The sequence below is a fragment of the Aquarana catesbeiana genome, linkage group LG01 (genome assembly GCF_042186555.1).
Source record: "Aquarana catesbeiana isolate 2022-GZ linkage group LG01, ASM4218655v1, whole genome shotgun sequence".
In the NCBI taxonomy this organism is placed as follows: Eukaryota; Metazoa; Chordata; class Amphibia; order Anura; family Ranidae; genus Aquarana; species Aquarana catesbeiana.
In genome coordinates this window covers 622556761-622584136 of record NC_133324.1, presented here as the reverse complement: position 1 = coordinate 622584136, position 27376 = coordinate 622556761, and positions in this window count along the sequence as shown.

The following is a 27376-nucleotide window of genomic DNA, read 5'->3' as shown; positions in this document are numbered from 1 at the left end:
TCTGTGCAATGTGCTCTGCCTGTTCCAGATAAGTATTTAAGTGGGTACAGTTTCGTCTGACTCTCATAAGTTGGCCTTTGGGGACATTGAACAGCCAATTCCTGTGGTGACAGCTGTCTCTCGGGAGGTAGCTGTTTCTGTCCACTGTTTTAAAGTGCGTGCTAGATGATAATTTACCGTGTTCCTGTATGATGTCTAGGTCTAGGAATGTCACCTTTTCTTCGCTAATTTCCCAGGATAACCTGATATTTCGGTCATTAGTGTTCAGATTCTCCAGGAAACTCGTGAGTTGGTCTACTTCGCCTTTCCAAAGTATAAAAATATCGTCAATATACCTCTTGTAGATGGCCAGTTCAGTGGGTCTATTCTTGAAAACATTTTGCTCCTCCCACTGGGCCATAAAGAAGCCTGCCACGCTTGGGGCAAACTTGGCCCCCATGGCTACTCCTGTTCGTTGGTGGTAATAATTTTTATTGTACCAGAAGTAGTTATTCTTAAGACAAAAGTCTAGACATTTCACTAGAAACTTCCTTTGGACGCAGGGCAATTGGGTGTATAGTCTAAGGCCCCATTTTGTGGCTTCGCATGCTTGATGGTAAAGTATCACTGTATATAAGGAAGAGACATCTGCCGTGGCTAAGATCCAGGGTCCTTCTTCTTTCAGAGTTTCTTCTAATATTTGTAGCATCTGCTTGGTATCTCTGAGGTATGCCTCTGTGTTCTGGACCGCTGGCTGCAGGAACACGTCAATATATTGTCCAATCCTTGATGTTAGAGAGTCTATGCCGTTTACAATGGGTCTTGGTGGTGGATCTGTCTTATTTTTATGTATTTTCGGCAGTGAGTATATGATTGGGGTTCGGCAGGATTCTGGTATCAGGTAGCGGGCTTCCTTTTTATTTAATATGTTTTTCTTGATTCCCAGGCACACCACCTTTTCTAATGCCTTCCTGCACTTGAACATTGGATTGCTTAGCAGTCTGCTGTAAGTCATCTCATCTTCCAGCATCTTGGTCATGTTCGTATGATATTGCTCTTTGGATAAAATCACGATTCCCCCTCCTTTGTCAGCTGGTCTTATGACTAGATCTTTCCTTCTTGTTAATTTCTTGATACCGCTTTTTATGTGCTTTGGTTCTTCTTTCTTTTTGATTTTTAAAACTTTAATATCATCTAAAACAACTTGTTTAAAAACTTCAGTGTACTTGTTGTTATTTACAGGTGGATTAAAAACAGATTTATTTCGTAGTGTGCTGTGTACAATCTCTTCATCATGGGGTGCCATGTATCTGGGCCTTACTGGGTTTCCTGCCATGTACTTGGCAATGTTCAGTTTTCTCACGAATTTTTGAATTCCCAGATAAGTCTGGAATTTGTCCATATTCTTGTAAGGTGCATATTTCAATCCTTTGTCCAGAACCCCTATTTCCTCATGCGTTAGGGTCTGGCCACTCAGATTGAATATACCTTCTCCTTTTATACTCTTCTTCTTTTGCTCTCTCTTTCCGGATCGCTTTCCTCTCTTCTTTCGTCGCTTCTTCTATGGCTTCTGTTTTCGTCTAAATGTCTCTGAGGAGGGTTCTCCCGGCCTCTGTCTAAAAAAGGCCTGCTGTGGTCGGGATTTTCATTTTGTGGGGGGTATTGTCTATATTGGTTGTTTCTCTCTTCCCCTCGATCGGTCAGAGGAGCATAATAATTGTAGGTGGGTATCGGACTTCGTTCGTGATCCCGATAGTCTCTCTGTTGGGGTGCTCTTCTTTCTCTCTGTTCGTAGTCTTGGCCCGGACTTCTACCCCTTGGTCCGTGGTAGTCGTGTACTGGTCCTCTATTTTCCCTGTATTCGTATGGCCTCCTGTATTCTCTGTAGTCTTGTGCGTATCCTCTTTGGTCCCTTTGATCGTATGGGGGTTTGTGCCAGTTATTGTAGGGCTTCCTGTTGTTTTTTCCATAAAATGGTCTCCTCCCTCCATTCTGTGGCGTTCTATCGCTTTGTTGGGGTCTTCTGTTCCCTCTCTGGGGGGTATATGGATATTCGTTCCTATATCCATAATCTTGGTATTGTTGTCTGGGTGTCATTCCTTCGTTTCCGTCTTTCTGATTGTAGTAGCCTCTTCTTTGTGGGCTCTGTATGGGGGGTTCATTTGTCTGCTGTGGGTACATTCTTACTGTTTTCTCAGGAGTTGAATATGTGGAACTGACTTCTGTCTTTCCTATTTGGTTTTGCCATTTGAAGGCTTGGTCATTCCTAAAATCATTAATGTCCCTAATGTATTTTTTACTTTTTCTTTGTTGTACCTCTTTGTCCTTCTTGGTTAAATCCCTATTTAGCTGTGTGGTGAGTGTTTTGAATTCTGTCGTTTCTTTAAAAGTTTCCAGTTGTTCCTTAATTTCAGCAATATTCCAATTGATTATTTCAGTCTTCCTCTTTTTCCTTTGTAGTAGGAACCTCAGGAGTTCCAGGCCTTTGTCATTGAAGAATTTGAACCATTCGTCAATCGACTCCTGGTCAACTAGGCCGTCGTTTGGAGGGACGTCCCACCTTAATCTCCTAGGGACAATACTTTCTTTCAAATATGTCTCAAAGGTGTTGATGTCCCACCATAGACTGACTTGTTTTTCCATATTGTGCCCCAATCTTCTCATTAGGCTTTCTAAGTCGCCTGTTTTATTTCTGCTGGGTTGATTAACATTAAACACTTCCTCTAGGTTTATTTTTCTTTTTTCCAAAAATGACAACACTTCCATGGTTGCTGCGGGAATGTATGTATGTAATGGATCAATCAGTAAAAACGGGGGTTATTCCTGCGCTACCAGATTGGAAAAAATGTTATATAGTCGTATAATCGACTTTTGAACCTGTATGCAACCTCTATCACTGGGCAGCTGCATGCACCGAAAACAAGGGCTCAGACACAAACCCAAATCTAATGGTATAAAGAGAGAGGGGGGGGTGCCGCGCTATCCAAAGGGGTCTCAGCTTATAGGTGTTGATAATAGTTCCTAGTATTCATAGGTCACGAAGTTTTAAATAATCATAAACGTAAAACAATCGTAAAAAATCGCATGAATTGGAGTTGAGATTATGCGTAGATATAATGACTCAAAAGTAGATGTGTTGATCCAACAAGGGATATAAATATAAACACTGATGCATATGTTGATCAAAAAGTGAAAAAATATATATATAGATAAAAACCCAATTTCTGCATGTGTTAAAGTATTACAGTACAATATATCCAAAGTGCTCGTGCTCTTGTGTCTTAAATAAGAAGATCAAACTTATACATATGCTAAAGTGCAAAAAATGGGGCAATAAAATAAACAGATCATATATCAAGTGAAACAAACAAAAATCAAGTGAAACAAACAAGAAAGGAGATATGGTCGCCTGATCCTCGTGTTGCGACCAGTGCGACAGTGCAAGTATAGTGTGGATGGTCAACGTGAGTAGATAAACCCACTCTAATTGTTAGTGTCCAAAATAAATTGATAATTCAAGTGTCCAAAAGAATGAATAGTGTTCAAAAACCAGTGCTCAAACACAATAATCAAATGACAGTGGGGTGTTGCTATGCAGATCAGACACTCTATGTCCTCTTCATGCAGCATGCACTAGTGTAGGTAATGGCCCCTTACCTAGCGGTGCTAGGTCAACCGCATATAAGTTGTTAACTCCCGGAGTCCTGGGTCTCTCCTGCGTCTCTGCGTCCGGACTTGCTGACTCTACAGGATCCTATTGGGGGCTGGGATATGTCTAGTAGTGGTCCTAACTGGGGTCCTAGGACAGTGCGGCTCCTAGCTCCTCCTCCACATCATGTCTCCAGTGTATGTAAAATATAGGACAAGGTACCCAGATAGTGAAGTATGTTTCTTTAGGGTCACTTTATTCACATATGCAATATACAGAGTACTCACATTAGCAGTTATTTTTATACAGCATGGTATCCTACGAGCAGCGAGCTCGCAATGTATTCGGCAAGGAAGGTAAAACGAAACAAGCCTATTCCGTCCCTACACGTGATGTCACCGATCACGTGACTTCTTCAGGGGATAAACGAAATAGGCTGATGTTAGTCTTAAATAGTCTCTCCCATAGGAATAGATTGGCGGCCATTTTCTTGTAGCCGCGCCGGCCATTATTAGGTTTCCCATGTGCGCGGCCATTTTCTTGGTTGGTAAAGGGTATGGTAAATATATTCAGTGGGAGGAGGCCGAATTGTTGGTATATTTCCATGGTGATGGGGCGGGACGTCCTAATCTCATTTGAGTATCTTTCAGAGATGGTTGTTACACAACGGCAGACTCTGAAAAGGTGCAGACCCGCTGACATGTAGTTTAAATAGAGAGCTAATCGTGGGTTCCGATTCTGTGTAACATTGTGAATGGGGTATATATGAAATCTTTATTGTAAATATTAAAAATAAACTTTAAAAGGAAAGGAACACTTAGGTTCTCAGTATAAAAAACTTATATAAAACTCCAGGGGTATATTAATCGGTGAAGAGGACCAGTTCGTTCTATATAAAATCTGAATATATAGAAAAGGGGTGGTACAAATAGTGATTGATTAGTTTAGCTACTTCACAGGGAGGTGGTGGAATAGGCTTATTTCCCCTATCCTGTAAACAACACACTTGAGTAAGCAGGAGGTTGGAGGGGGGAGGGGAAGGGGGGGGGGGGAGGGGGGGGAGGGAAAAATGGGAGAGGGGGAGGGGGGGGGAAAGGGGAATCATCAGGGAAAACAAAATATCAACATCCAGATTATATGTATTAAAAAGTAGGAAGAGATTGTACACTATTCATTGGGAATCGCAAAAAAAGTCGCATTAAAATCACTTAAAAAAAGCCGCATTAAGAATCGCATAGAAATCGCATTAAAAATCACTGAAAGACTACACTACTCATTGGGAATCTCCCATTTTTCCCTCCCCCCCTCCCCCCCCCCTTCCCCTCCCCCCTCCAACCTCCCGCTTACTCAAGTGTGTTGTTTACAGGATAGGGGAAATAAGCCTATTCCACCACCTCCCTGTGAAGTAGCTAAACTAATCAATCACTATTTGTACCACCCCTTTTCTATATATACAGATTTTATATAGAATGAACTGGTCCTCTTCACCGATTAATATACCCCTGGAGTTTTATATAAGTTTTTTATACTGAGAACCTAAGTGTTCCTTTCCTTTTAAAGTTTATTTTTAATATTTACAATAAAGATTTCATATATACCCCATTCACAATGTTACACAGAATCGGAACCCACGATTAGCTCTCTATTTAAACTACATGTCAGCGGGTCTGCACCTTTTCAGAGTCTGCCGTTGTGTAACAACCATCTCTGAAAGATACTCAAATGAGATTAGGACGTCCCGCCCCATCACCATGGAAATATACCAACAATTCGGCCTCCTCCCACTGAATATATTTACCATACCCTTTACCAACCAAGAAAATGGCCGCGCACATGGGAAACCTAATAATGGCCGGCGCGGCTACAAGAAAATGGCCGCCAATCTATTCCTGTGGGAGAGACTATTTAAGACTAACATCAGCCTATTTCGTTTATCCCCTGAAGAAGTCACGTGATCGGTGACGTCACACGTAGGGACGGAATAGGCTTGTTTCGTTTTACCTTCCTTGCCGAATACATTGCGAGCTCGCTGCTCGTAGGATACCATGCTGTATGAAAATAACTGCTAATGTGAGTACTCTGTATATTGCATATGTGAATAAAGTGACCCTAAAGAAACATACTTCACTATCTGGGTACCTTGTCCTATATTTTACATACACTGGAGACATGATGTGGAGGAGGAGCTAGGAGCCGCACTGTCCTAGGACCCCAGTTAGGACCACTACTAGACATATCCCAGCCCCCAATAGGATCCTGTAGAGTCAGCAAGTCCGGACGCAGAGACGCAGGAGAGACCCAGGACTCCGGGAGTTAACAACTTATATGCGGTTGACCTAGCACCGCTAGGTAAGGGGCCATTACCTACACTAGTGCATGCTGCATGAAGAGGACATAGAGTGTCTGATCTGCATAGCAACACCCCACTGTCATTTGATTATTGTGTTTGAGCACTGGTTTTTGAACACTATTCATTCTTTTGGACACTTGAATTATCAATTTATTTTGGACACTAACAATTAGAGTGGGTTTATCTACTCACGTTGACCATCCACACTATACTTGCACTGTCGCACTGGTCGCAACACGAGGATCAGGCGACCATATCTCCTTTCTTGTTTGTTTCACTTGATTTTTGTTTGTTTCACTTGATATATGATCTGTTTATTTTATTGCCCCATTTTTTGCACTTTAGCATATGTATAAGTTTGATCTTCTTATTTAAGACACAAGAGCACGAGCACTTTGGATATATTGTACTGTAATACTTTAACACATGCAGAAATTGGGTTTTTATCTATATATATATTTTTTCACTTTTTGATCAACATATGCATCAGTGTTTATATTTATATCCCTTGTTGGATCAACACATCTACTTTTGAGTCATTATATCTACGCATAATCTCAACTCCAATTCATGCGATTTTTTACGATTGTTTTACGTTTATGATTATTTAAAACTTCGTGACCTATGAATACTAGGAACTATTATCAACACCTATAAGCTGAGACCCCTTTGGATAGCGCGGCACCCCCCCCCCTCTCTCTTTATACCATTAGATTTGGGTTTGTGTCTGAGCCCTTGTTTTCGGTGCATGCAGCTGCCCAGTGATAGAGGTTGCATACAGGTTCAAAAGTCGATTATACGACTATATAACATTTTTTCCAATCTGGTAGCGCAGGAATAACCCCCGTTTTTACTGATTGATCCATTACATACATACATTCCCGCAGCAACCATGGAAGTGTTGTCATTTTTGGAAAAAAGAAAAATAAACCTAGAGGAAGTGTTTAATGTTAATCAACCCAGCAGAAAAAAAACAGGCGACTTAGAAAGCCTAATGAGAAGATTGGGGCACAATATGGAAAAACAAGTCAGTCTATGGTGGGACATCAACACCTTTGAGACATATTTGAAAGAAAGTATTGTACCTAGGAGATTAAGGTGGGACGTCCCTCCAAACGACGGCCTAGTTGACCAGGAGTCGATTGACGAATGGTTCAAATTCTTCAACGACAAAGGCCTGGAACTCCTGAGGTTCCTACTACAAAGGAAAAAGAGGAAGACTGAAATAATCAATCGGAATATTGCTGAAATTAAGGAACAACTGGAAACTTTTAAAGAAACGACAGAATTCAAAACACTCACCACACAGCTAAATAGGGATTTAACCAAGAAGGACAAAGAGGTACAACAAAGAAAAAGTAAAAAATACATTAGGGACATTAATGATTTTAGGAATGACCAAGCCTTCAAATGGCAAAACCAAATAGGAAAGACAGAAGTCAGTTCCACATATTCAACTCCTGAGAAAACAGTAAGAATGTACCCACAGCAGACAAATGAACCCCCTATACAGAGCCCACAAAGAAGAGGCTACTACAATCAGAAAGACGGAAACGAAGGAATGACACCCAGACAACAATACCAAGATTATGGATATAGGAACGAATATCCATATACCCCCCAGAGAGGGAACAGAAGACCCCAACAAAGCGATAGAACGCCACAGAATGGAGGGAGGAGACCATTTTATGGAAAAAACAACAGGAAGCCCTACAATAACTGGCACAAACCCCCATACGATCAAAGGGACCAAAGAGGATACGCACAAGACTACAGAGAATACAGGAGGCCATACGAATACAGGGAAAATAGAGGACCAGTACACGACTACCACGGACCAAGGGGTAGAAGTCCGGGCCAAGACTACGAACAGAGAGAAAGAAGAGCACCCCAACAGAGAGACTATCGGGATCACGAACGAAGTCCGATACCCACCTACAATTATTATGCTCCTCTGACCGATCGAGGGGAAGAGAGAAACAACCAATATAGACAATACCCCCCACAAAATGAAAATCCCGACCACAGCAGGCCTTTTTTAGACAGAAGCCGGGAGAACCCTCCTCAGAGACATTTAGACGAAAACAGAAGCCAGAGAAGAAGCGACGAAAGAAGAGAGGAAAGCGATCCGGAAAGAGAGAGCAAAAGAAGAAGAGTATAAAAGGAGAAGGTATATTCAATCTGAGTGGCCAGACCCTAACGCATGAGGAAATAGGGGTTCTGGACAAAGGATTGAAATATGCACCTTACAAGAATATGGACAAATTCCAGACTTATCTGGGAATTCAAAAATTCGTGAGAAAACTGAACATTGCCAAGTACATGGCAGGAAACCCAGTAAGGCCCAGATACATGGCACCCCATGATGAAGAGATTGTACACAGCACACTACGAAACAAATCTGTTTTTAATCCACCTGTAAATAACAACAAGTACACTGAAGTTTTTAAACAAGTTGTTTTAGATGATATTAAAGTTTTAAAAATCAAAAAGAAAGAAGAACCAAAGCACATAAAAAGCGGTATCAAGAAATTAACAAGAAGGAAAGATCTAGTCATAAGACCAGCTGACAAAGGAGGGGGAATCGTGATTTTATCCAAAGAGCAATATCATACGAACATGACCAAGATGCTGGAAGATGAGATGACTTACAGCAGACTGCTAAGCAATCCAATGTTCAAGTGCAGGAAGGCATTAGAAAAGGTGGTGTGCCTGGGAATCAAGAAAAACATATTAAATAAAAAGGAAGCCCGTTACCTGATACCAGAATCCTGCCGAACCCCAATCATATACTCACTGCCGAAAATACATAAAAATAAGACAGATCCACCACCAAGACCCATTGTAAATGGCATAGACTCTCTAACATCAAGGATTGGACAATATATTGACGTGTTCCTGCAGCCAGCGGTCCAGAACACAGAGGCATACCTCAGAGATACCAAGCAGATGCTACAAATATTAGAAGAAACTCCAAAAGAAGAAGGACCCTGGATCTTAGCCACGGCAGATGTCTCTTCCTTATATACAGTGATACTTCACCATCAAGCATGCGAAGCCACAAAATGGGGCCTTAGACTATACACCCAATTGCCCTGCGTCCAAAGGAAGTTTCTAGTGAAATGTCTAGACTTTTGTCTTAAGAATAACTACTTCTGGTACAATAAAAATTATTACCACCAACGAACAGGAGTAGCCATGGGGGCCAAGTTTGCCCCAAGCGTGGCAGGCCTCTTTATGGCCCAGTGGGAGGAGCAAAATGTTTTCAAGAATAGACCCACTGAACTGGCCATCTACAAGAGGTATATTGACGATATTTTTATACTTTGGAAAGGCGAAGTAGACCAACTCACGAGTTTCCTGGAGAATCTGAACACTAATGACCGAAATATCAGGTTATCCTGGGAAATTAGCGAAGAAAAGGTGACATTCCTAGACCTAGACATCATACAGGAACACGGTAAATTATCATCTAGCACGCACTTTAAAACAGTGGACAGAAACAGCTACCTCCCGAGGACAGCTGTCACCACAGGAATTGGCTGTTCAATGTCCCCAAAGGCCAACTTATGAGAGTCAGACGAAACTGTACCCACTTAAATACTTATCTGGAACAGGCAGAGCACATTGCACAGAAATTTACTAACAAAGGATACGATCAGCAATTTATAAGAAAGAAGGTATTGGAAGTAAAAAATATGGATCGAAATGAACTGATCAGAGACAAAATCAGGAAAGAAACGGAATCTATGCTAGCACCACTAATTTTGGATTTTAACGTTCAACATAAAAGAATAGAGAAAATTATTAGGAAACACTGGCATATACTTTTGGCCGACAAAGACCTGCAAGACAAACTTCCCCGCAATCCCAGATTCATATACAAAAAAGCCCCCACCTTGAAAGATAAAATCGTAAAAAACGTTATCGACCCCCCAAAGAAGATGATCTCCTTCTTCACACGCAATGGTTTTTTCCCCTGCAAAAGGTGTTTCGCGTGCTTAAGAACCAAGCGCCCAAATGAAAAGAAACTCCATTTTGCATCAAATAGCACTGGAGAGACATACGAGATTAAAGAGTTCATCTGCTGCAACACAGAGGGAGCAGTATACGCTCTAGAATGCAGTTGCGGCCTACAATATATAGGCCGCACCAAAAGACCCCTCAGAGTCAGGATTAAGGAACATGTGAACAACATCCTGAAGGGGTATGACAAACACAGTGTCTCCAAACACTTCCTGCTGTGTCACAACAAAGACCCCACACAATTAAAATTTTGGGGAATTGAACCATATGTGAGACACTGGCGGGGAAGTCACAAAGTAAGAACCCTCAGCCAACTGGAATCCAAGTGGATATACACCTTAGACACTTTTGTCCCGAGAGGTTTGAACATTGAGTTCGACTTAAACTGCTTTTTAAGTGATTTTTAATGCGACTGTCTTTCAGTGATTTTTAATGCGATTCCTATGCGATTTTTAATGCGACTGTTTTTAAGTGACTTTTAATTTTTAATTCGATCCTTATGCGATTCCCAATGAGTAGTGTAGTCTTTCAGTGATTTTTAATGCGATTTCTATGCGATTCTTAATGCGGCTTTTTTTAAGTGATTTTAATGCGACTTTTTTTGCGATTCCCAATGAATAGTGTACAATCTCTTCCTACTTTTTAATACATATAATCTGGATGTTGATATTTTGTTTTCCCTGATGATTCCCCTTTTCCCCCCCTCCCCCTCTCCCATTTTTCCCTCCCCCCCTCCCCCCCCTTCCCCTCCCCCCTCCAACCTCCCGCTTACTCAAGTGTGTTGTTTACAGGATAGGGGAAATAAGCCTATTCCACCACCTCCCTGTGAAGTAGCTAAACTAATCAATCACTATTTGTACCACCCCTTTTCTATATATACAGATTTTATATAGAACGAACTGGTCCTCTTCACCGATTAATATACCCCTGGAGTTTTATATAAGTTTTTTATACTGAGAACCTAAGTGTTCCTTTCCTTTTAAAGTTTATTTTTAATATTTACAATAAAGATTTCATATATACCCCATTCACAATGTTACACAGAATCGGAACCCACGATTAGCTCTCTATTTAAACTACATGTCAGCGGGTCTGCACCTTTTCAGAGTCTGCCGTTGTGTAACAACCATCTCTGAAAGATACTCAAATGAGATTAGGACGTCCCGCCCCATCACCATGGAAATATACCAACAATTCGGCCTCCTCCCACTGAATATATTTACCATACCCTTTACCAACCAAGAAAATGGCCGCGCACATGGGAAACCTAATAATGGCCGGCGCGGCTACAAGAAAATGGCCGCCAATCTATTCCTATGGGAGAGACTATTTAAGACTAACATCAGCCTATTTCGTTTATCCCCTGAAGAAGTCACGTGATCGGTGACGTCACGCGTAGGGACGGAATAGGCTTGTTTCGTTTTACCTTCCTTGCAGAATACATTGCGAGCTCGCTGCTCGTAGGATACCATGCTGTATGAAAATAACTGCTAATGTGAGTACTCTGTATATTGCATATGTGAATAAAGTGACCCTAAAGAAACATACTTCACTATCTGGGTACCTTGTCCTATATTTTACATACACTGGAGACATGATGTGGAGGAGGAGCTAGGAGCCGCACTGTCCTAGGACCCCAGTTAGGACCACTACTAGACATATCCCAGCCCCCAATAGGATCCTGTAGAGTCAGCAAGTCCGGACGCAGAGACGCAGGAGAGACCCAGGACTCCGGGAGTTAACAACTTATATGCGGTTGACCTAGCACCGCTAGGTAAGGGGCCATTACCTACACTAGTGCATGCTGCATGAAGAGGACATAGAGTGTCTGATCTGCATAGCAACACCCCACTGTCATTTGATTATTGTGTTTGAGCACTGGTTTTTGAACACTATTCATTCTTTTGGACACTTGAATTATCAATTTATTTTGGACACTAACAATTAGAGTGGGTTTATCTACTCACGTTGACCATCCACACTATACTTGCACTGTCGCACTGGTCGCAACACGAGGATCAGGCGACCATATCTCCTTTCTTGTTTGTTTCACTTGATTTTTGTTTGTTTCACTTGATATATGATCTGTTTATTTTATTGCCCCATTTTTTGCACTTTAGCATATGTATAAGTTTGATCTTCTTATTTAAGACACAAGAGCACGAGCACTTTGGATATATTGTACTGTAATACTTTAACACATGCAGAAATTGGGTTTTTATCTATATATATATATTTTTTCACTTTTTGATCAACATATGCATCAGTGTTTATATTTATATCCCTTGTTGGATCAACACATCTACTTTTGAGTCATTATATCTACGCATAATCTCAACTCCAATTCATGCGATTTTTTACGATTGTTTTATGTTTATGATTATTTAAAACTTCGTGACCTATGAATACTAGGAACTATTATCAACACCTATAAGCTGAGACCCCTTTGGATAGCGCGGCACCCCCCCCCTCTCTCTTTATAAATTGATCATTATTCTAATAAAAATTAGTATGGGCTAATTACATATACAATCATAAGTGTGCACAGCCTATTGCATTAGGGTGTGCACCCCAAAGCTCAAACATGCATGTGCGTGTCCAAAGGGTGGTGATAAATAACGTGTACTGAGACTGGATTGGAGTGGTTAGTGGGGTACCCCAAGGTTCTGCCTTGGGACCAATTCTATTCAATTTATTCATAAATGATATAGAGGATGGGAGAAATAGCTCAATCTCAGTTTTTGCGGATGACACAAAAATAAGCAAGGCAATAACTTCACATCAGGATATAGTAATTTTACAGAAAGACCTGAACAAAATAATGGAGTGGGCAACTACATGTAAAATGAGGTTTAATGTGGAGAAATGTAAAGTAATACAGTTTGGGGAAAAAACATAAATGCAAACTACTCACTAGGGGTAGAACCTTTGGGGGAATCAAGGATGGAGAAAGATCTGGGGGTCCTAGTAGATGACAGATTGAGCAATAGCATTTAATGTCAAGCTGCAGCTACCAAAGCCGGCAGAATTTTAGCATGCATAAAAAAGAGATATACTCCAGGGATAAAACTATAATCCTGCCAATTTATAAAACTCTGGTCCAGCCACATCTGGAGTATTCTGTCCAGTCCTGGTCACCAGTCCTCAGAAGGGATGTGCTGGAACTGGAAAGAGTCCAAAGAAGGGCAAAAGAAATTAATAAGGGGACTGGAGGAATTCAATTATGAGGAATGACTACAAGCACTAAATTTATTCTCGCTGGAGAAGAGACGCTTGAGAGGGGACATGATAGCGATTTACAAATATCTCAATGGTGATCCCAGCATAGGAAAAAAACTATTCAGTCTCAGGGCATGTAAGAGGACACAGGGCCACACAATGAGATTGGAGGAGAAGTGGTTTAACCTTAAACTGCGCAGGGGGGTTTTACTGTCAGGGCGGTAAGGATGTGGAGCTCTCTTCCACAATTGGTGGTGTCAGCGGGGAGTATTGATATTTTTAAAAGACTCTTGGATATGCATCTTAAAGAACACAACATACAGGGATATTGGAAATAATTACTGTATAGGCACTGACAAACACACACCTACACAGGTTGAACTGAATGGACTGTTGTCTTTATTTAACCTTACCTACTATGATACTATATAACTATGTAATTATTTGCATGTGTGTGTATGTACGTATATATGTATGTATATGTACAGTATGTATGTATGCGTAATATATACACATACACTCTTATAAATAAATGTAAAAAACATTTTAAAATGTATAAAAACATAGACGTGTCAGTAGGGCAGCAGACAGTGTCAGTAGGGCAGTGGACATGTCAGTAAGGCAGTGGACGGTGTCAGTAGGGGAGAGGTTGGTATCAGTAGAGCAGGGGACATTGTTAGTAGAGCAGTGGATGGTGTCAGTAGGGGAGAGGTTGGTATCAGTAGAGCAGGGGACATTGTTAGAGCAGTGGACAGTGTCAGTAGGGCAGTGGATGGTGTCAGTAGGGCAGTGGATGGTGTCAGTAGGGCAATGGACAGTGTCAGTAGGGCAGTGGATGGTGTCAGTAGGGCAATGGACAGTGTCAGTAGGGCAGTGGATGGTGTCAGTAGGGCAGCGGACGTTGTCAGTAGGGCATCGGACAGTGTCAGTAGGGCAGTGGACGTGTTAGTAGGGCAGTGGACGGTATCAGTAGGGGAGAGGTTGGTGTCAGTAGAGCGGGGGACATTGTTAGTAGAGCAGTGGATGGTGTCAGTAGGGCAGTGGATGGTGTCAGTAGGGCAATGGACAGTGTCAGTAGGGCAGAGGACGGTGTCAGTAGAGCAGCGGACTGTGTCAGTAGGGCAGTGGACGTGTCAGTAGGGTAGTGGACGGTGTCAGTAGGGGAGAGGTTAGTGTCAGTAGAGCAGGGGACATTGTTAGTAGGACAGTGTCAGTAGGGGAGAGATTGGTGTCAGTAGAGCAGTGGACATTGTTAGTAGAGCAGAGGTTGGTGTCAGTAGTTTTTATTTTCGTATTATTTTTCTTTTTTAATTTTAGGAGCCCCATTGGGGGGCTTTGGGGAAATATCAGCAGGGGGAATCTGCACTGCATGGGATGATTAGGGCGTGCCCAGGCACACCTGGCACACCCCCTGTGCATGCCTATGTATACAATGTTAGTAGAGCTGAGCCTTTTATATTTGTATCTGTGACAAAGTTTTCAGTTGAAGAATTCTTAAAGTGTATGTGTTGGCTTGTTCCTAAAGTTCTTAGTAAATGTTTACCCAAAAAATGATGTAGCGCAACTCTCATGAAAAATACATGTATATCTTACCCAGAAAAACTTATGTAAACAAAAACAATATGCATAAAAAAACTGTGCATACAAAAAATATAATGATTAAATATCTCTAAATATGCAAATAAAGCCCAATAAATGTCCAAACGTGTAGAGTGTTGAAAAAAACGATAAATGATATTCAGCTTAAATCCACTGAAATCACTACTGTGACATGTATATAAACAAAGCGAATGCACCACCCATGTAGATAAACATCTCACCTCACCTCACTGACATCACACTTATATTCATAAAAAGACTGTCAACTTCCTGCTATAAAACCTATCTAATAAAAACAATTGAAAAAAGCTTTGTGAATTTAGACCAATATGTATTCTGCTACATATTTTTTGGTAAAAAAAAAATCCCAAAAAGCATGTATTGATTGGTTTGCACAAAAGTTATAGCGTCTACAAACTATGGGATATTTTTATTTATTTAATTTATTTATTTTACTAGTAATGACAGTGATCAGCAACTTATAGCAGGACTGCGAGATTGTGGCGGACATTCTGATGCTGACACTTTTGACACTTTTTGGGGACCAGTGACACTAATACAGTGATCAGTACTAAAAATATGCAGTCACTGTACTAATGACACTGGCTGGGAAGGGATTAACATCAGGGGCGATCAAAGGGTTAAAGTGATTGTAAGGCTTCGTTTTTTTTAAAACAACAAACATGTCATACTTACCTCCACTGTGCAGCTCGTTTTGCACAGAGTGGCCCCGATCCTCGACTTCTGGGGTCCCCCCGGCGGCGCTATCAGCTCCTTCCCGTATCGTATAGCCCCCTAGGAGAAGCGCTCTCCTGGGGGGGTTACCTTGCGGGCTCGCTCCCGAGTACAGCATTTGCATCCATAGATGCAGAATGCCGGGCTCGGCCACGCCTCTTGGCCCCCGTGTCATTGGATTTGAATGACAGCAGTAGGAGCCAATGGCTGTGCTGCTATCAATATATCCAATCAAGAGCCGAGACAACGGGCAGAGGGAAAGAGAGCGTCCCCGGCGTGTGAATCACAGGATTTAGGAGAGTAAAAGGGGGGCTGGGGTGCCGGTCACTGATTGAAGTTTTTTTACCTTAATGCATAGGATGCATTAAGGTGAAAAAACATGAGGGTTTACAACCCCTTTAACTGTGTGCCTAGCCACTTGCTGACGAGGCCTTATTCTGACATTTGTTGCTTACAAGTTAACCACTTCAGCCCCGGAAGGATTTACCCCTTTCCTGACCAGAGCACTTTTTACAATTTGGCACTGCGTCACTTTAACTGCTAATTGCGCGGTCATGCAATGCTGTACCCAAACGAAATTTGCGTCCTTTTCTTCCCACAAATAGAGCTTTCTTTTGATGTTATTTGGTCACCTCTGCGGTTTTTATTTTTTGCGCTATAAATGGAAAAAGCCCGAAAATTTTGAAAAAAAATGACATTTTCTACTTTTTGTTATTAAAAAAAATCCAATAAACTCAACTTTAGTCATACATTTAGGCCAAAATGTATTCGGCCACATGTCTTTGGTAAAAAAAATGTCAATAAGCGTATATTTATTGGTTTGCGCAAAAGTTATAGCGTCTACAAACTAGGGTACATTTTCTGGAATTTACACAGCTTTTAGTTTATGACTGCCTATGTCATTTCTTGAGGTGCTAAAATGGCAGGGCAATACAACCCCCCCCCAAAATGACCCCATTTTGGAAAGTAGACACCCCAAGGAAATTGCTAATAGGCATGTTGAGCCCATTGAATATTAATTTTTTTTTGTCCCAAGTGATTGAATAATGACAAAAAAAAAATTACAAAAAGTTGTCACTAAATGATATATTGCTCACACAGGCCATGGGCATATGTGGAATTGCACCCAAAAATACATTCAGCTGCTTCTCCTGAGTACGGGGATACCGCATGTGTGGGACTTTTTGGGAGCCTAGCCGCGTATGGGCCCCGAAAACCAATCACCGCCTTCAGGATTTCTAAGGGCGTAAATTTTTGATTTCACTCTTCACTACCTATCACAGTTTTGAAGGCCATAAAAAGCCCAGATGGCACAAACCCCCCCCCCCAAATGACCCCATTTTGGAAAGTAGACACCCCAAGCTATTTGCTGAGAGGCATGTTGAGTCCATGGAATATTTTATATTTTGACACAAGTTGCAGGAATGTGACACTTTTTTTTTTTTTTTTTTGCACAAAGTTGTCACTAAATGATATATTGCTCACACAGGCCATGGGCATATGTGAAATTGCACCCCAAAATACATTTAGCTGCTTCTCCTGAGTATGGGGATACCACATGTGTGGGACTTTTTGGGAGCCTAACCGCGTACGGGGCCCCGAAAACCAATCACCGCCTTCAGGATTTCTAAGGGTGTAAATTTTTGCTTTCACTCTTCACTGCCTATCACAGTTTCGGAGGCCATGGAATGCCCCGGTGGCACAAACCCCCCCCCCAAATGACCCCATTTTGGAAAGTAGACACCCAAAGCTATTTGCTGAGAGGCATGGTGAGTATTTTGCAGCTCTCATTTGTTTTTGAAAATGAAGAAAGACAAGAAAAAAAAAATTTTTTTTTCTTTTTTCAATTTTCAAAACTTTGTGACAAAAAGTGAGGTCTGCAAAATACTCACTATACCTCTCAGCAAATAGCTTGGGGTGTCTACTTTCCAAAATAGGGTCATTTGGGGGGGGGTTGTGCCACCTGGGTATTCCATGGCCTCCGAAACTGTGATAGGCAGTGAAGAGTGAAATCAAAAATTTACGCCCTTAGAAAGCCTGAAGGCGGTGCTTGGTTTTCGGGGTCCCGTGCGCGGCTAGGATCCCAAAAAGTCTCACACATGTGGTATCCCCGTACTGAGGAGGAGCAACAGAATGTATTTTGGGGTGTAATTTCACATATTCCGCATGTTTGAGCAATATATCATTTAGTGACAACTTTGTGCAAAAAAAAAAAAAAATTTGTCTTTTTCCCGCAACTTGTGTCACAATATAAAATATTCCATGGACTCGACATGCCTCTCAGCAAATAGCTTGGGGTGTCTACTTTCCAAAATTGGGTCATTTGGGGGAGTTTTGAACTGTCCTGGCATTTTATGCACAACATTTAGAAGCTTATGTCACACATCACCAACTCTTCTAACCACTTGAAGACAAAGCCCTTTCTGACACTCATTGTTTACATGAAAAAGTTATTTTTTTTTGCAAGAAAATTACTTTGAACCCCCAAACATTATATATATTTTTAAAGCAAATGCCCTACGGATTAAAATGGTGGGTGTTTCATTTTTTTTTTCACACAGTATTTGCGCAGCAATTTTTCAAACGCATTTTTTGGTGAAAAAACACACTTGTTTAAATTTTAATGCATTAAAACACACTATATTGCCCAAATGTTTGATGAAATAAAAAAGATGATCTTAGGCCGAGTACATGGATACCAAACATGACATGCTTTAAAATTGCGCACAAACGTGCAGCGGCAACAAAATAGATACATTTTTAAAAGCCTTTAAAAGCCTTTACAGGTTACCACTTTAGATTTACAGAGGAGGCCTACTGCTATAATACTACCCTCGATCTGACCTTCGTGGTGATACTTCACATGCATGGTGCAATTGCTGTTTACATTTGACGCCAGACCGACGCTTGCATTCGCCTTAGCGCGAGAGCAGGGGGGGACAGGGGTGCTTTTTTTTTTTTTTTTCCTTTATTATTTTTTTTCTTTTTTATCTTATTTTTAAACTGTTCCTTTCATTTTTTTTAAATCATTTTTATTGTTATCTCAGGGAATGTAAATATCCCCTATGATAGCAATAGGTAGAGACAGGTACTCTTTTTTGAAAAAATTGGGGTCTATTAGACCCTAGATCTCTCCTCTGCCCTCAAAGCATCTGACCACACCAAGATTGGTGTGATAAAATGCTTTCCCAATTTCCCAATGGCGCTGTTTACATCCGGCGAAATCTAAGTCATGAAATGCTTGTAGCTTCCGGTTTCTTAGGCCATAGAGATGTTTGGAGCCACTCTGGTCTCTGATCAGCTCTATGGTCAGCTGGCTGAATCACCGGCTGCATTCTCAGGTTCCCTGTTGAGACAGGAGAGCCAGAGAAAAACACGGAAGACGGGGGGGGGCATGTAAAAGCAGTCTAGAGGCTAATTAGCTTCTAGGATTTATTTTACGTGAAAGCTGACTACTGGCTGAAAAGAATGATACCAAGATGATACCTAAACCTGCAGGCATCATTCTGGTATAACCACTCAAAGTCGTGAATTGCGTACCTGAAGACAAAAAAATGGTTAACAATAAAACACAGTAAAAAAATTGCATACCTGAAAAGCAAACGTGATAAAACATAATAACAATAAAACATTGCAGAATAGAATACAGTAAAAAAGGGCAGAACAATAGAGAGAGAATAGAGAAAGAGAACAATGAAACGACAACTATTTTTTTTTATTTTATATATTTTTTTGTGTTTTTTTTTTTTTTTTTTTTTACACTTTTTTTTGTAACTGTAACTTTTATAGCTGTAACCAGTTCCAGGTCTGGGTCTCTCAAAATGCGATGGCATCTTGGGAGACTCTGTGAAAGTGTGCCTAGTCTGTGCAATGCTGTACCCTACGCTAATACTCAACTAGTGTATGGCAGCGTTCAAAACATTCACCAATGCAAAGACCAGGAATGTCAGGACAGAAGGGACAATAATAGCGGGTGTCTCACCTATATCCACGCTTGCTGCAGACATGACATCTTTTTTGGGGGGGTTTGTTGGGTAGGGGTACTCGGGAGGACATCAAGAAAATGCCTCTCATGCAGCCGACTGCATTTGGTTGGGGATGTGAATGGGGGAAGTACGGGTGCTGCAGAAGTGGTGGGTTCCCAATTATTAGGATTGGCGAATGCAGCAGGAAGGGCATTATGGGCACGACGGGCCTGTGTTTGTCTTCTTCTTGGTGGCAGCGGGACACTACTTGTGCTTGCCACCTCACCAGCTTGAACTGCATTTATGGGACTCGCCACGTCACCAAGTGTTACTGCAGTGCTGGTTTGACTACGACCGAGGTGTACTAGGCTGCTGGTGCTTGCCAGTTCACCAAAACGCTACCAAAAAAACTGTTAGCGATCGCAGGGATCAGGCCTGACTCTCTGAATGCTGCAGTTATGCGTTTAGTGTTTTGTAAGTGACAGTGATCGATTGATACTGCACTTGGGTGGGCTGGGTCGGGCGGAGGGGCAAAACGCAGGTGCTAGCAGGTATCTGGGCTGATCCCGCTAACACTGCGTTTTTGGGAACCCTAAACTGCTGGGGACACTAGTATAGATCTGATCGGATCAGATATTGATCCGTTCAGATACTATACCACTAAGGGAGGTGTACGGTGCGTGCGTGGGTGTTAGCGGTACTGGCGCTAACCTGACGCTGCTTGGGGCTGGTGCTTTCCAGTTCACCAAAACGCTACCAAAAAAACTGTTAGCGATCGCAGGGATCAGGCCTGACTCTGCGAATGCTGCAGTTATGCGTTTAGTGTTTTGTAAGTGACAGTGATACTATACCACTAAGGGAGGCGTATACTGCGTGCATGGGTGTTAGCGGTACTGGCGCTAATCTGACGCTGCCTGGGGCGACGCATATCACCGCCGGGCGATCAGGGGGCTAAACCTTTATTTGGTAATAAACGACGGGTGCCCTGACACTATAAAAAATAAACTAACTAACCAGCGTCACCCGTAACAGTTATACGGTGATCACTGGTGAAAGGGTAAACTAGGGGGCAATCAAGGGGTTAAAACCTTTATTAGTTAGTATATGGGGGTCCCTGACGCTATAAAACGCTGACGGCAAACCTAAATATTTACCTCCCTAACTAGCGTCACCAGTGACACTAATACAGCGATCAGAAAAATGATCACTTAGTGACACTGGCGACGGGGGGTGATCAAGGGGTTAAAACCTTATTAGGGGGGTTAGGGGGGTACCCTAGACCTAAAGGGGGCTAATATTAACTGCCCTACCACACTAAATGTCACAAACTGACATAAATGCAGTAATCAGAAAAAAAAAACACTTTAATGAATAATAAAAAAAAACAAAACATAATATATACCCCAATTTTTTATATAGTAAGAAAGATGATGTTATGCTGAGTAAATAGATACCTAACATGTCATGCTTTAAAATTGCACGCGCTCGTGGAATGGCGCCAAACTAGAGTTACAGAGGAGGTCTAGTGCTAGAATTATTGCTCTCGCTCAGATGTGGGCGTGACTACATATGCATTCACTACTGCGCTCAAGTACGCGGGGAAGGAGCGCTTTCATTTTTTTAATTATTATTATTTTACATTTTTACGCTGTCCCTTTAAAAAAAAGTTATCACTTTTATTGCTATTGCAAGGACTGTAAATATTCCTTGCGATAACAATACAGCACGACAGGTCCTCTTTATGGAGAGATCTGGAGTCTAAAAGACCCCAAATCTCTCCTCTACCCTAAAAGCAAAAGATCCAAAACAAATCATGTTTATATGGCGCAAGATCCTCCATGGGCATAGAGATGAGCGGTGGTCATCTAGCCAACCCTTATCTCTATGGAAAAACCCTGTCAATGCCTGATGGTTCCCGGAGCTACCAATCGGTAATGTTAGCCCAGAGGGCACCTCTCCCTTTGCTTCTAAAAGTGAAAGGGATACAGAAGAAACACATCCATTAGGTAGGTCCATGGCCATATAAACAATGGACATACAGTAAAAAAACATACTTTAACACACCCAATAAACAATGCATTGCTATATATATTGATCAGCCATAACTTAATGACTACTAACAGGTTAAGTGAATAACATTGATTATCTCATCACAATGGCATCTAAAATTCAGAGTAATATGTTAGGCATCAAGTAAAAATGCTGTATCTAAAGTTGATGTGTTGAAACCAAATAAAATGGGAATCACAGTGTGCTGTGTATGGAGCTGCATAGCCGCTGGCAGGTCTGGTTTCCCATGCTGACTGCGGTCTGCGGTGAATGTGCCGCTGGGATCACTTTTATGGGAAAGTCAACCACCTGAGCTGCAGCCATAACCCCAGTATTTAACCTCAAAATCATAACATATATTTACAGTTAGATGGTCCGCAAGTGGCTAGCCAGTGTTTTACTATACTGTGTCAGGTGCTTTTACTAGGGGAAGAGATGGAATTTATTCCCTGCTTTGCAGGGACACAAACTCTATCCCTTCCCTTGTGTTAGAACAGTGATCTGCCATATTTACGTAGGCAGATTGCAGTTCTGTGTCTCTGCATGACGATCGGCGGGTGCCAGAGGATATTAAGTACCCTACACCCGCTGATTGGCTTCCGCTGTGTGTAACCACAGTGGAAGTGAACCGCCGATGGCGTGCATGTGCAGCACCCCCTACCCAGAAGAGTTGGATCACATATATATATATATATATATATATATATATATATATATATATATATATATATATGATCCAGCACACAGGTGTGACCCTGAAGCAGTAAAACTGCTAAAGGGTGGACCTGAAGTGGTTAATAAAGTCTTTTATGCAGGATCATTTTGTTAATAGCATACAATACACAAGATAGGTATGCAACATTTCAATATACAATGAACTGCTATAAGTTAGTCAGCAACAATGTTTTGGTAGGTTGTGTGTGTCAAGTAACATCCACATTAATGGCAGGACCCATTGCTTCCCAGTAGAGCATTGCCTCCGCCGGTTTGCCTTCTTCCCATACTAGAATCATGGTGCTGTCTCTTTCAAAGGTAGGTGACACACACAAAGCTGACCATCCACATTTAAAAGAAAATATAATTCATCAGACCAGGCCAGGTTCTTCCATTAGTCTCTGGTCAAGTTTTGATGGTCACGTGCCCATTGTAGGCACTTTTGGCTGTGGACGCAGGTCAGCATGGGAAACCAGACCTGCCAGCGGCTATGCAGCTCCATACACAGCACACTGTGATTCCCATTTTATTTGGTTTCAACACATCAACTTTAGATACAGCATTTTTACTTGATGCCTAACATATTACTCTGAATTTTAGATGCCATTGTGATGAGATAATCAATGTTATTCACTTAACCTGTTAGTAGTCATTAAGTTATGGCTGATCAATATATATAGCAATGCATTGTTTATTGGGTGTGTTAAAGTATGTTTTTTTACTGTATGTCCATTGTTTATATGGCCATGGACCTACCTAATGGATGTGTTTCTTCTGTATCCCTTTCATGACTAAGCCTATTTTTGAAATTTGGTGTTTACAAGTTAAAATCCGTATTTTTTGCTAGAAAATTAATTAGAGTACCCAAACATTATATATATATTTTTTAGCAGAGAATCTAGAGAATAAATTGGCGATTGTTGCAATATTTCTTATCACACTGTATTTGCGCAGCGGTGTTTTAAACGCAAATTTTTGGAAAAGGGACACTTTCATGAATTTTAAAAAATCCAAACAGTAAAGTTACCCCAATTTTTTTGTATAATGTGAAAGATGATGTTACGCCGAGTAAATAGATACCAAACATGTCACCCTTTATAATTGCACGCACTCGTTTTTTACGGTTACCAGGTTTGAGTTACAGAGGAGGTCTAGGGCTAGAATTATTGCTCTTTTTCTGACGATCGCGGCGATACCTCACATGTGTGATTTGAACACCGTTTACATATGCGTGCGCGACTTCCGTATGCGTTTTCTTCGCTGCGCAAGCTTGCGGGGACAGGGGCACTTTAAAAAAAATTTTTTTTTTTATTTATTTTATTTTTTTTACTTTATAAATTGTGTTTTAAAAAAATTTTTTTTTTTTTACTTTTATTGCTGTCACAAGGAATGTAAACATCCCTTGTGACAGTAATAGGTGGTGACAGGTACTCTTTATGGAGGGATCGGGGGTCTAAAAGACCTCCGATCCCTCCTTTACACTTCAAAGTATTCAGATCGCCGAAAACGGCGATTCTGAATACTGTGTACTTTTTTAAATTCGGCGCCATTGGCAGCCGAGTAAACGGGAAGTGACGTCATGACGTCGCTTCCGCGTTTACAACGAGAAGGCTGGAACGAAGCCGCCCACAGCTTCGTTCCAGCCCGCCCCCAGCCGCCGAAGGTACCCGATCGGACATCGGGCCTCCCGATCGCACGGGAGGCCCGGTAACAGCGGCGGGAGGCGGCGGGAGGGGGGGATGTCCCCTCCCGCTCCTCCGGTATAACAACCGAGTGGCATCATCCCGGTATAACCCCAGAAAGCCGAGTACGCATATCTGCGTACGGTCGGCGGGAAGGGGGTATACTTCAATTAATGGGAACTGTGGGCAATCAGTTTCAACCATAGAGCTTGCAAAGAGGTAATACAGATCTGAACGTGTGTTTAAAGTGGCAGTAAAGACTAATACTGACCTGTCACCATGAGTTGTTCAAAACCTCATGCTGAATTTGTCAGTCTGGTACAACAGGTCATGCTGAACTGCAATATGAGGATACATTTTCAAGCCCATGATCTACTGGGCTGCTGTTGTTTGCTTTATTTTTTTACAGGTTTTTACAACAGTAGGGTCATGTAACTGGGCAGTTCCAAAGGTATCTCCAGGGTCTCTGAAGACAACTCTGGTTCACACACAAAGACCACTAGAGGAAAAAATAACATTTTCATCAGTGGTAACCCCTACAGCATCATCATTAACACTATGTTCAAAGGGGTCAGGTGCTCCCCATAGTATGTTAATGGTCTGGGCCCTTTTCCTTACCACTCCATAGTTCCCGAAACAGTGGAAAGCTCATCCCCAATATTCTACTATACAATAGGAGTGGGGACAAAGCCACTTCATTGTAAACAGGTCCCCAGCTAGTTTCAAAGTCCCCTACTACTTCTCACAGTCCCCCTGCATGCACATCACTCCTACCTGGCACAGGGTCAACTGTTTAGGGTGCATGAACCAGGTACGGACTAAGTTAACCAGTCTAGGAAGGCATGCACACTTTTCCCCACCTATCTTCACCGCAGAGTTTGGCATGTCTGGATCTGCCACTAAGGCAGGGAAACAAGGACAGCCCTTTGACTGGGCAATACTCCATAGGCTCTGGGGGCATTTGGCAGCAATGTGACCCCACCCAGCACAACACCAACACTGGAGATGCCATAGTTTCTGTTTGAGTTTCCCAAATGGGCCTCTCAACAGAAGATGACCCTCTGACCACTCTTGCCAGCTGCTTGATACTTCCCCTTTGTAGCTTTGTCAGCTCTGGTGCTAGTTTTGAACTGGTTGCTGAGGGAGACAGATTTTTGGTCAGGGATCTCAAAGTTGTAGACTAGTCAAGAGATTCTCCATGGCAAAATAGCAATCCACCAGCTCAAGCAGTCGATCAGCCAACTCTTGATTGGCTTGCCTTACCCATATCCATAGCTCTGAAGGTAGAGCTCTCAGAAATGAGGCCATGGTGACTCCCTCTGTGATTTTAGGCCCTGTAAGAACTTTGGGCTGCAGACAATGTTTGATCAGGTTGATTAGGTCATACATTTGGAAGTCAGAAAACCCAACTGTCTTGTAGCTCCAGCTGCGTACCTACTGCTCCCTCACCAAAGTTGTGACTCCCAGGCACCCCAAGATCTCTACTTTTAAGTTGTCATAGCCTAGTGCATCTTCAGAGGTCATGTCGAAGTACACCTTTTGGGAGTTTCCTGCTCATAATGGCACAGCAATTACTGTCCAGGGTTCCTGTCCTATCCTGTCTTTCTGCAGTCCTCCCAAAAGTACATAAGAAGGCCTCCTCATAATCTTGGGATGTCATCCTTTGCAGGAGGTGGCATAATTTACCTAAATGGGTGTCACAAGGGGAAACATTTGCAGTAGATTTTTACTGCTTGGCCAGGATCTTTTTCAAAGTCTGCTGCTGCACAGCATTAGTTTGGGGTAACACCTTTATCAAGTTCTCAATGGTGTAGATTCAAATGTACACAGAAGTGCACTGTACCTTTAAGGGATATAGACAGTCTGTCCTTAGCAGGGCCACAGTGGATATTATGTTATTCTTCCAGGACACCAACAGCAATTTAACAGATTGAAATGAGTATTGCACTGTTCCTTTAAATCACTGACATATATTTTCCACACTTCTTATCTCAATTTAACTATAACAAAAGGTACATACAGTTCACGACAACCAAACTTGCTTTTCATCAGGGATCAGCAAAGTGAATGCTCGCATTCATCTGCTGACCTGGCTAACGTCATCGACCCAGCATGCCCCAGCCAGTGAAGTCACAAGGGGCGGGGTCACCCGCTGATGTCAACTGGTGACTCTGCCCCTTAGCTATATAAGAAATGTCAGACAGAGAAGCAGGCAGTCCTTGTTAAAGTGGGCTTCCAGATTCTGATAAGTTCCCTGCCCTCAGACTCCCACAACCACTTGCCAGGGTTTTGGGGATGAGGCCATTGTCCCCATCAACATGGGGACAAGGAGCTTTGGGGCAGGATGGGGGGCAAATTCCCCCTGGCCCAAAGCACCCCCCCCATGTTGAGGACATGTGGCCTAACATAAAAAACATATTAAATAAAAAATAACATACAAAACTATTTACAATCAATGAAAACATTAAAAAGGGCTTCTGGTGCTGCATGGAATAGCTGCTAAAGACAGCAGCTCCCACCAAGCCATGGGGAAAAAAGCTTACTAAGCTGCCTGCAGCTCTCCTGCCACTCAGACTCTCCCCCTGTGCCTTTAGGCAAGGCTTTGGAGCAGTACCATGACAGGAACAGGTCACAATCTCAGCCAATTTTCTCCCAGCCTCCCCCTCAGAAACAGCTTCTGATTTAAACATGGTGAATGGATCACACATGGAGTAGGGTGACAGCAGCTCTCAGCCTTTCATCACACCTGCCATAGGAGACGATCCTGCCTATGAAAAAATCACACAGATTGTAGCCTCTCACCTTTCTCCCACAATCACTGCAGTTCAAGAAGGAGTTAGGAGAACACTCATATTGCTTATCAGAAGCTGAAATCAGGCTCTCCACAATGAAAGGATGAACTCTATTCAGGTTCATTCCACCATGCAACAGCAATCTAAAATCAAAGAATCCTATCAGAAAAACTAGAGGACTTACAAAACCAATCCAGGCGTAACAATTTATGAATTATTGGCCTGCCTGAATCCTTTAAGTTGACTTCCTTAACATAATAATATGCAACACACATTCCAGAAGCCTTGACTGCCGGACACCTCGCCCTGCGGTATCTCAGTTATGCAGACAAATCAGCCATTCTCCATCGATTCCATTAAAATTGCTCTCTGCAAACTAATGGCAATAAAATCCTACTCTTCACTGACTACTCATTAGAAGTATCCCACAGATGCAAAGCCTTTTAAAATGTCTGCTCCACATTATTTCACCAGATTAAATTCACTTAGGCATATCTCTGCCAGTAAATACCTTATACAGCCCACTTCCTGTTTCTTGTTTGGTCATTAGACTAGGCTTATGACATCATGCACAGCTCTCTCTCTCTCACTCTTGTGAGAGTTTGCCAGGAAGGGAA